This window comes from Fulmarus glacialis, unplaced genomic scaffold (genome assembly GCF_000690835.1).
Source record: "Fulmarus glacialis isolate BGI_N327 unplaced genomic scaffold, ASM69083v1 scaffold962, whole genome shotgun sequence".
Taxonomy (NCBI): domain Eukaryota; kingdom Metazoa; phylum Chordata; class Aves; order Procellariiformes; family Procellariidae; genus Fulmarus; species Fulmarus glacialis.
Window position 1 is genome coordinate 97053 of NW_009195738.1, and position 12004 is coordinate 109056.

Here is a 12004-nt window from a genome sequence, read left to right on the forward strand (position 1 = left end):
AGTAAAAGTTTTGCAAAATGAATAATACTGAAAGTTAACATTAGGTGTCAGTATTTTACATATTATTTAGCAAGAGAATATCAAGTGAAGAGCTTCTGTGGGGGAAAAAAAAAAAAAAGTATTACACTTTGCTTTTTCAGTTAGAGTAATATCAGGAATAATTATGTGTGAAATAATTAATTGTATATACGCCGAATGCTTCTTGCTAGTTACATCTCTGATTTAAAATTCAGTATTAAGTACTACTGCTTTCTGATTGTAATAACATTTAGTTCTTGGATTGTCTGAAGAAATTACATTTTTCAAATTAAACTGCAAGACATGAGTGTCTGTAAATGACAGAAAATTGATACCCAGGTAGAGTGATAAAATGCCTATAAAATGAAGAAAGATAAACATGAATATGTAGAACCCTGGTTGTATGTGATCTTTCTCAGCACAACACAATTTAATACCGTACAGATCTCTTAAACTCACTGCAACTGTTGAAAATGAGGGAAAAAATACTATAGCATCCATTTGTGCATTTTTTTAATCCTGTTTTGCCATGGGAAGACTAAAGAGAAGGCAAAGTCCTCTTTCATAAGAGGAAAAGGATGTTTTTGTTTTCCAAAAAACCAATACACTATGAGTTAAGAAAAAGGTATGACATATAGTTATTCTCTCATCTGAGCTTGTTGCATGACTGAGAATGGGAAGGACATGATCCGTTTGAAGAGCTTAAGATGCAAAACATTGGGAGCCCTTGGTCTGACTACTGCAGAATCCACTTTGCTTTCGTTTTATCAGCAGAGTATTATCCATGGGTAGATTAAGCAAGAAAGATGAAAGGAGAAAGAAAGGATGGAAGATAATAAAACAAAATCATTAACTTTTTAATCTATGTTACATTGTGTTATGGCCATGTTCCTGAACACAACTGGGTACAGGTGGGAATTCCCCATGAAATTCTAGCCCCGGGGTAAGGATGGGCCTTGGTTGTGTTCAAAAAAGGTGAAAATAAGCATCTAGGGTTAAATCCGCATAGGGGCTTTACAGGGTGTGCAAACATCAAAGCAGCGACACAATATAATGAAGACATGGCCGAGATAGGTATGCTATTTCATATACTTGCTTATAAACCCCACTAGTTCCAGATGCAATTAACATGTCATGATCTAACATGTTTCAGAGGGAGCTGACCTGCTCAGAGACCCTTAAAAATCTCAGCAGGTTTCCATCTGAACCTCTGGGCACCCAACCTGATGAAAATATATTTCTGAAAAGCTAGCCACTCTTTACAACCAGCTGACAGACAGTTTTGCATTGTAAGCTTAAACTTTTGTCAATATTTGTGAAATATATTTAGAAAGCTTATTCAGAAATGAATAAGTTATAGATCAGTAATTCATACTTTTTATATTCCAAGTTTTTATTACCTAAACTTACTCTTCTAAGCATCATTTTATGTTTCTAGTTAAATATAAGTGAGAATTGATTGAGGTATTTCTCAATGGAATTCTATCTTTATTTCATCATAATTGCTTCATATTTGAATAATGACAGATGAACTACTTCATTCAATTGCAGTTTTAAGGCTTTGAAGTCACAATAGCAGCAAAGGATTTAAATCCTGAAGCCATTATTATGGCAGAGGAGACATCAGGGAAAAGGAAAACTTATGGTCGTGTAATTTTCTAGACAGAAAAATACTTCTGCGGTTGCACTTTTTTTCTTTTTGTTTTTTTTCTGGACATTTTGCTAACGCTAAGAAGATCCACTAAACTTCAACAAAATGAAGTAGCTGCAACTTCTAGCAAAACAAATGGCTTCCATCTACCCTGGAAGAAGACATTAGAAATACTGAATGGGAGTCTGTGCTGTAAGTAAACTTCTGTAGTTATTTTGCTTTGGAGCTAGCTACAAACCATTTAAAATTCTAGGCAGCTGCAATACAGTATTTCACCAATAAAGAGTTCATTAGATCTTTTTTCTCTCTGACATTTACATCTAGTCCTGAGTACATGTTAATACTCCAAGGTATGAATTTCAAAGTTCCCTTTATCTTTGTGTACAGTTTTAAGCAATTAATCAGATGATAAAAAATAGCTTTAAAAATAAGAAACGAATTGTGAATTTAAAGTATATGTTCAAAAAGTTGCTACTTTATAATTTGTGGGGGACAGGGCCTCTTATCAACTGAGCTAAGTGCAGAAGTTCTTTTTTTTAAAAACTTACATTTTATTGAAGGATTTTGAAGAGATCATCAAATTGTTAAAACATGACCAAGTCGTATAACCAGGATAGCTCTTTCTCCTAGGAGGCTACATCAAAGTGGGAGAGACATAGAAAAATCATTATTTAATACGTTCAAAATGACTCCCATGTGGGGCAAGATTTATACAGGCTTCTGAAATAAGCATGGGGGCAAGCAGCACTGAAAACCCTTCATTTGAAATAAAAGCAAATGGCAGTCTTATCATCACAGTGCCAGGTATAAATATGAAGATACATATGAACACTTTTCCAATTCTTTCTTCATTTCTGAATGAAAGAAAGCATCTGAGCACTAGACATACCACTGCAGCTTGAAAGGAATTATACCTTCTGGGCTACCACCCACCCAGTGGAGTATAGACTGTGTAGATGCCCGTATAGATTGCAGCATAGCTCATGGTCTCACCTATTGCAACACAGAGCAAGTTCCCTGCTACTGGAGAGACTGTTTTTAGTGGGATGGGTGTTACCATATGCTTGTGGTAACAGAGTACGAATCGAGTCTCGTGGGTCCAACTTGCAACTCTGCTACTTTGCAAATTTTCCTGGTGCCTCGGTTTACCGTCTGGGAGAGAGCAGGAGGTGAGGTGGTTGTTGCAAGGCTGTCTACAGGATGTCTGCAAAGTTCACACTGATACTTGAGCACAAGATACTAAGAACCGGGAGCTATTAAAATGTCATTAATCAAGCTCCACAGAAGCAGGACTGTAATATATTTTCTGTTTTAGCAGTGAGGTATGTCTGACATACCTCATGCATGTTGACACTGTGTTTCTTTTTAATGAGTGTTTTATTTGAATTTCCACCTGGGAGGTGAAAGGAAATTTTCAGAAATATTCATCCTTCAGACAAGACATAGAAGCAGTTTTAATGTCTTAGCTGAAACTTTATGCAAAGTGCTCGGATGCTCCTGTGTGCGATATCAAATTGAAACCAGTGTGGTCAAGAGGCAACAGATTCTGCCAGTTCTTACCTTCTTGGACAGAACAACACCTTGCAGCTGGGTAACTTGCAAATACATGGACGTTTCTTTTTAAGGACACTCCTAGACTTCCCTGTACTGCTGCTTCCTACAGAGAAAAATATGGCAATGGTCTCCTTAGAGAAACTGTCTGTGACTGAAAGTCCAGATTCACCTGGCTCTGAGTTCTCTTAGTTGCCTGTGAAAGGGTTATTTTTCCTGATTCCGCAGCTGAGTTTCTGTATCACTGAGACTTTAAAAATGGTTTTGATCTGTCAGCTATATAAAGTAGAATCTATGAGTGAGGGGCAAATATAATGGTTAATAACACACATTTCTTTACAATAGGCTATCTTCAAAGTTCTTCAGCCCATCAGCTTGGAAAAGGTTTCACCCACTAGAATAGTGGATTGAGGGCTTCACCCTTCATGGTGCAAGACCAAAGTAGTGCTTTGGTCTCCCGAGCAGCCCAGTCAAAGCAAGTATTGAGAAAAGCTTCCTAGCACACCCCAGCTGGATAAAACCCAGCAGCAAGTAGAGCAATGGTAGTTATTCTGGCAGAAAAGTGCATGGTGGAGCCATCAGCCTTACTAAGAAGAGCTCACTTGGTGGGAACACAACCCTAGGAGGAGGTCCTCTGCGTATTACACCACTGTCAGCCTAAGGGAATTCCATGGTTTTTCCATTTTTATAAATAGATGTTAACCAACAGCTGCAATTGTGTAGAGCTACTGTGGGGGAGGACGGGCAGGTAACACGCGAGCTTCATCCTGGAGAGGTGTGCTGCCAAGTGTGCCAGAGCCATTGAGCCCAGCAGGAACTGGCAAAAAGTTTAGACTTTTTTCTCTGCTCAATTTAGGGTAAATCTGCTCAATACAGGGGTAGTGGAAAGCCCTGCTGAAGCCTAGTTCCCTTCGCTGGTGATGCAGCCTGCCTTCGGGGTGCCTGACCTCCTCTCCACCCAGTAGGGAACCTCAGGACACAACTTGGTTTCTACGGTTCGCCATCCTGGCGTCAGGTATTTCAGTTTTACTGATTATGAAGTCGTGCTAAAGTGCATTTTGAGACCTCACACTTGGTTTCTAGAATCTAATGGTTGATTATGTTTCCTGTTTTCCTAGGTCATATCCTGTTTAATATACAGTTGTGCAAAAATGGCTTGTTAAGATAATGGCATACAACATGTATCGTGGCATGTTAAAAAATAGTGGAACTTGACTTTCAAATTGATGTGAAAATCCCATCCGTTATCATTGCTTATGACTTCTAGTTTGAACATAGTTCAGTGCCCAATTAATTTATTGAATTTATAAACCTCTTTATAGCATCTAAGTTTCATCTGTTGTTGAATGAACTTGAGTTAAATAAGATAAACTCCTTCTGGACCAAAGCAGGAGTGCCAAGTACACTGAATTCTGGAAATAAATTACTCTAAACTTCTCAAATTTAACTAATAAATCAAAGACTACTGCTCTGTATCAGATATCGATGAAGGATAATGCTATGGGTCAATTTCTGGAAGATCCTAAATTCTGTGGAAGTGTGGACATAGCATATGACTGCTTCATTTTCATTAGTATTCTTATTTTATTTAAACTTTCTTGCTTTAACTGGATATTAAATCTGAAGTGATAAAATACCAGAAAAAGTATGAATCACCAAAATTACATGCTAAAGTCTGTTATCTTGACATTTTTCTGAATGAATATTGAAATGCCTTGCAAAAAAAAAGATCTTGAAATTCCTCCATCAGTAATCAGACCCAGACTTTACTTGAAAAAAAATCCTTTTTGTATTTAGTTATGAAAAGCATGCTCTTAATTATAATGATGTTCATTAAAACAAATGCCTTGAAAGGCTACTATTTTCAATTCAAAGGCTCTTCAAAAAACATCTGAAAACCCCCATAATCTACAATAAATCTATCCTGGAGAAATCTTAGACAGAAAAACATACCAATAGAAGGTATGTGATATATATGTACATCTATATGTGTATATATGTGTACTGTTCTTCAGAGAATCAAGAGGTTTGGTTCTGTGTTCTATTTTTTTCACACTTATAGGAAGTGTAAGAAGCGGTTTAATTTGATGAAATCAAACATTCAATGAAAACAAAGGCATTAGCTCTGAAATAAGACATCAGTTTTACACGGCTATAGATCCTTTGAACTTGGATGACATTGTCTCTGAGGACAAGACGTTTGATGAATTTTAGACTTTAGTAGGAAAAATTAGTCCAGAATCTGTTCCTGTAGGATGGGAAAAAATAATTCACTCTTCAAAAGATCAGGAAAAAAATGATGTCATTTTCTATTTCCCTTAAGTACCTTTCCTTCAGATGCCTATATTGGAAGAGGCTCAACAGCCATGAATTTAGGGGCTTATGCTCCTAGTGATCTGGGCATTTATGTCCTCTCTGCACAGAATATTGAGGAGAAAAAAAACCCAAAACACCCTTAGAATATAAGGATAAAGGGATCTATGGGTACGATGGTCTTAAACATCGCTGACTAATTTTAATCTATTAATTTAATATAATGAACATAATGATTTGTGTAAAATGACGTTACCCCTGTTATATGCCAAATCTGTTAGGAACAGCTGCTTTGCATTCAGTACATCATACTGACATACACTGCGGAGTTATAATGTTTAAATTTTTTTTCATTAAGGGCCTATTTTAGACTTGCAAGCTTGTGCACGAGGGGAGAAGGGCTGGTGCCTCCATCGCACTGTCGCTGTTAAAGGTTATCAAAAAAACCTCTTGGCTCTGTGAAGAAATGAGTAATGCGTGCAAGTTGGTTTTGCAGACCCTGTTCCAAGGGAAAAATAAACCAGGATTACAAAGTCTCGCGGAGAACATTTTTCCCAACAGGCCTAAAGTTCAATGCTTTTTTGCTCAGAAGAACTAGAAGGGCCATGATAACTGAAGCTTGAAATAAAGGTGAGTTGATAACACAGGTGGGGAGGTGGACTAAAGTCTAGACTAAAGACTAACTGAGGCTTTATAGATGCACAGAGGCTGCAACAAAGATGCCGTTCTGCTGACACTCCTGTCCATGTGCATGACCAAGGAGTGGGGGCTGCTACCTGCAGTGTCACACAATTCTTAAACTCCCTCTCTCCCTCTTTCCTAAATCCAAAATATTCCTAAAAACCTAAAAATATCCCCTAACCCTAAATACCACTTGCCTTTTGAACGGCCAATGATACACGTTGTCCTATTGCAGAGCTTGTCTGGGCTAATAGAAATAATGGATCTGGATGAATGCTTTTCAGAGCTCAGAAGGTATAATTCTGGCTGATAAGAAATTAGTATTATAATTTTTTTTGCTAAACACACCCCCACATCAGGCAAGAGTGGAGATGTAAAACATGCTATGTACACTGCTATTGTAGTGTAAAGATGATTCTTCTATGGTAACCTACGTAGGTAACTGCAGCATCAGAATATGACAGTGCTGTGTATCTGCTTTAGGAGAGTCCCTATTAAGTTTGGCAGATACAGAATAAAAAGGGGCTCGTAAAAGCAAGATTACAAGCATGAAGCAGAGGAAAGGGGAGGACGGAGTGGTCTTGAGAAACAAAGGAAAAGGAAGTATATGACTTCAGAGACCACAGACTATAGAGATCAGAAGGAACTGAAAAGCTGGAACAATCTCAAAAGCTATAGAATGAAGGCTATCAGTTTTCTATTCTTGCCTGCTTGAAGCAAGCTGAAATTAAATGTGTTTGTGCAGCCCTGTTGGAGTGGTCTGAATAAAGACCTCCTTACTTTCTGTAGGTGGCTGCTGTGAAGAAGTCTTCCAAGAAGTCAAACAGGTAACATATCTAATAACCTAGTGGCTGTTAGTTACACTGGTGGGGCATTTCATCTCTTCTGTCTTTTTTTTTTTTTTTTTCCCCCTCCCCTAAATCTGGATACCCCCATTCACCACTAACCAGTAAGATTTCCTGACATCTCCCGGATCATATGAGAATGTACAATAGTGATTGAATGTCAGAAGGTGGGAGCTGGGGGACAGGGCAATGGAGTACAGATATGTACAAAAACTAGAAGTATCCTTGTATTACGTGGGCAAATAAAATCACAGGAAGCAATTGGAACCGACATAGTGAATTATTTAATTCAACTAAGTTTAGCTTTGATGAACTGATTCATGTTTTTGTTTCCCAGTCCATTTCAGGCAGCATAGTCTCCCCTGAAAGCTTCTGGGCAGAGAAGAGAGAGGACAATCATCTGTCTGCAGAGGAGTTTTACTTCCTGCATCTGACTTTCTCTTGTTTTTATTGACTTCTTTCTTCTTGCACAACTGCCCGGGCAGTTCTGACTCACTCTGTGATGGCAGCATGGGAGGGAGCAGAGCGAGCGCAGAGCCTACCACAGGGATAAAAGACATACTAGGAAGAGACAAGCAATGACTGCAGCAATTCTTATTTCCACTAGATTTGATGAAGGCCGCATTATTTTTGCGAACGCCTTGTGTTGCTGTATGCTTACGTTTATCTTTTTGTGAATGTGCAGTTTGGTACTGTAGAAATGAGCCTCTTCTTCCTCAAAGGCTGAAGCAAAAGAAGAGAATATCCCAGAACATCTCAGCTTTCTTCTGCATTCATCCTCAGCGTGGGATTTTACAGGGCTTGATACTTTCCCCACTGTTATTCACCATGTAGCTGAAGCTTTTTTAATAGAGGTAGAAACAGCACTGGCTGGAGTATCAGTTTTATATCAAGGACAGCCACTTGGTACTTCCTTTACTGTGAAAACATTGACAGTTTTTGGAACATCTCCAGTCAACAAGCTACTGGCATGGAGAGTTTGGGTCACACCTGAAGCCAGTGGTGAACACCAGGGAGAAGAGAAGGGCTTCGAAGAGGATTTTGCTAGCACCACTTTATAACTCTGACTTGATCATGGGTGCATAGATTAAGATATTGTCACCCAAAGTGCATGACTCATTTGTCTTTTTAAGGTCCGTTATTGTGTGATGTAAAACCACCTTTTTGGCAGTTTGGTGTTGTAACACTTTTAGCACTCAGAGGCCTAACACTCCAGAAAATGCATTTGCACTGCATTTAAAGCTTGCATGTAACTAAATCCTGTCAAGGAAAGTCTTTACATAATGCATCAACATATGCTGGGGTTTTGTCTCTTTTTTAGCACAGTATAGCTACACAATGGGTTGGAGTAGCTTTTCTAAGTTATTAAAAATAACCCTAGGCAAGGCTGGCCTTTAAAATAAGCGTCAAGATCCCTAAAACACCTGGGAAAGAGAGAGAAAAGAACCAGTTTGGATTTATGTAGAACTTTCTTCCTTAGTAGTTTTCATTAACTTCAGTGTCCTAATTTTTTTTAAACAGTGAAAAATGACATTAGGTAGGCTTGAAAAATAATAAGTGTAAAAATAAAGAAGTATGTTATTTTCTTAGCTGTGAATATTTCTAAATCCAAACCTCGTTATAAGGCAGAATGATCTTTATTAGGAAATCCCAGAGAATTCTGTCCTAAACTTCTCTGCTGCTTTGTAAAGTGTATCTGTCATCAAAACATTAGCAGCTAAGCCATTATAAGAGATGTTTTAATGCAAGATCATTTGTCTCCTAAAATTTGAATGTTGTGGGTTTTAGACTTCAAGTCACAGCACGTATGTTCCTTCCATATAGCCAACATTAAACTGCTGGAGAATCTCTAAAGATCTATTTTCTACCACCTGTGACAATTTTTTAAAAAATATCTTTTGCACTTTTAAGACTGCAGTAGGTAAAATGGATTGTTTAGGGGAAAAATCAGCTCAGATTAAAAGGTTTTGGAAGATGATACCAGAATGTTTATAATGCATGTTATGGTTGAGAGGGTTGTGTGAATTTAACCATTACTGTATATTTACATTGACATTTACATACAAGTTCTGACATAATAAGCATTTATTGCCCAAGCAGGTAATATTAGAGACTGCTGTTAACTTGGACTATAAACTATTGGAGCTGTTACGTGGCCACGTGCATGGCTTTCTCGATACATAAGAATGTACTCCTAGAAATGTTTTTACTGGGATTAAATATTCAAAGCCCTTATAGCAAAAAAAATAATGGCTACTGAATGGACATCAGCTCTCTGAGCAAACAGCTGTGAGCAAGATTATGAATTACTGTCCATACAGACATAATTCTTTGTTCCACTTTTTAATTTAAATACTTTAAAACCCACTGCAAATATGAAAAATATCATTTCTCTGGTGAAGAATGTGGGAAATAACACGTTATTTCTTCATTATCACATAGCCTATTAGTTTCCTAGGGTTTTTCCCAGTGAATTGCAAAGTTTTGGAACTTTATCCATTTTCATTAATAAAAAAATATTTTCTTCTGCAGTCAGCCATTGCATGCACAGTTGTTCTTCCAGGCTTGTGCCTGCATGCTATCCAGGTTTGTATTGTCTATTATGGCTCGATTTACCCACTGAATTAGATTTGCTGCTGGGTGCCTGCTATACAAGCCAGACTATGGGCTGCCTGTCAGTCATTCCAACAGAAAGTAAAGGCTGAATGAAGAAAAAAGAAAAAAAAGTCAAGTTTTCTTTCCCTCTCAGGAGACTGCTGGTCCAGAACAAGTCTTGGAATCACTGTTCAAGCTCCTGATGAAACTTATGATACTTCTTGAATTTATCAGAACTGAGTTGGTAACAGCTGCTGGGCATTCAACATCCTCAGTCAACAGTGATTTTTAAAACTGCTGTTTTAGACTTAATGCTCTGTGCTCTCAGTTATGAGATGTGGAAATCTGGATGTTCACCAACTTGATGACATGTCTCATAAGCAATGAGGCCATGAGTCACTGAAATAGGGACAAGAAATCTGAGCTTCAGAAATGATGCTCCATCTTTAACTTGCACAGCAAACATGCAAGGACTAACCTATTGAGCAGCAATTTGCTCCAGGTAATGTCTATGCAGTTTCTGTTTCCTGTTTAGTTTTGCTTGGATTAAACGAGCTTTTAGACTTTGCGAAATTGTTTTTTTTGCACATCTAAAGTATTTTCAGCCTTCCAGAGATGACACAGGAAGCTTGTGCTGCATAAGTTTAAGCGGTGTGCAAAGCTGCCATCCTTTTATAGAATTTTGTCACTACTGACATACTGTCAAATGGATGCGAAGGAAATCAGACGGAGTATGCAACTTGACTTGGAATGTTAGGTGTGCAGTGAAAGACATTTTCATGAAAAATGTCACATCCCCGGTAATCTAGGTTTTGGACAAGGTAACATAAGCAAGTTCTGCTGCAGTATTTTACAGGTTTGCTGATGGTTTCTTCACATTTTAGCGATGAAGTTCTGTTGTCCATACTGTTCACAAATATTTTGTAATTGTGAAAATGCTTTTGATGGTTTTATTTGAGGAATATCTTAAGATCTACACGGCTACAATAGATTTTTGGATTAAAATGTATTCCATATGACAAAATTAGTTGAAACATATACTGTTTTTAAAAAAACCTAGCAATTAATTAGTGCTGCTGCAAGTTCTTTAAGCACTAGCAGTTTTTAGTTTACAGAAAAGCACAGTATTGCTTTCTCACCTCCTCACACCTGGGAGAAACAACTCATCACCATTCATAAGCAACATCCACATTTTTGTTCCAAAAGTCCGTCTTTAAAATACATCCCTAAAACACAATGCCTACAAAGAAATGATATTTTAGTTTAGAACGGTGAAGACCAGCTGTCATGCTGTTCAATTCCCTCTCCTGTCTGTACGTTCATGTTACCTCTTGGCATATGTAGTAAGCGTTTGGGAACAAGGACGGTCTTGGTTCTGGCTTTGTATGGCCTTTAGCATAATTGGATCTTTGGCCATGAAATGGAGGTTGTAGAAGTTACTACAAAATCAATAATAATAATGTAAGGGTCACTCTGTAGCCTAATAGCTCTGCCATTCCTTCAGCAGCGCTATGTTCCCCCTTTTTCTTTCTGGCATTCTTCTTGAGTCCCTGAAGGTCTTGCTTCCCATGTGCTTCAGTAAGTGCATGATGTACTGAAGCTGTTCTCTACGGGAAATTTCTTGCATCTTTTTTTGCTGCAATAGGAAATGATCTGCCTGCAAATCAGTCTTTTCTTTGCAGCCTTGTAAAATTTGTCATGATCCCTTTCTATGTCTTCCTAAGCTCCACTCCAGCCTCAGCTCCAGCCCTTGTTTCCTAACTCTGCCCTTTCTCCATGAGATGTTCTGCAGGATCCTTCTCTAGGGCACCCAATGAATTTCTTTCTGGACATCTGCACAGACGGAACACATCTTGAGGAACTCCACCGGCACCCCCTGTCAATAGGGTTCATTTTACTTCACTGTTGGGACAAATCCTTAAACTTCAGGATGGCCTCGATTTTCTCAGGTTGTATGGCAGCTCTTTGTTTTATTGTGGGAGACAACCAAAAAAGATCCCCCTGTTCTGCCAAAGCATCAACAGAGGGCTCTGCAGCTTGACCAGCATTGTGATGGTCCTCGTAGACACAACACAACCACCCTGCCCTGCAAGGGAACCCTGCTGCACCAGGCAGATGAGCCCTCGTTCTGTAAGTTGAGCTAGAAATACCAGAAAGATACTATCATTCCTTGCTGAAAAAAAGAACACAGGGGAAGACACTGGTGAAGACGTATGCAAGGAAGGGGCTTTTCTAGAGCCCCAAAGGTGCAGAGCTGCATCTGAATCTGCTGGTTCTCTGGGTTCCCCCTGCCCGAGAGGGACCACTATGGTGCGAGGTGCTGCGGGAGGTGAAGCGGGGCAGCAGCTGT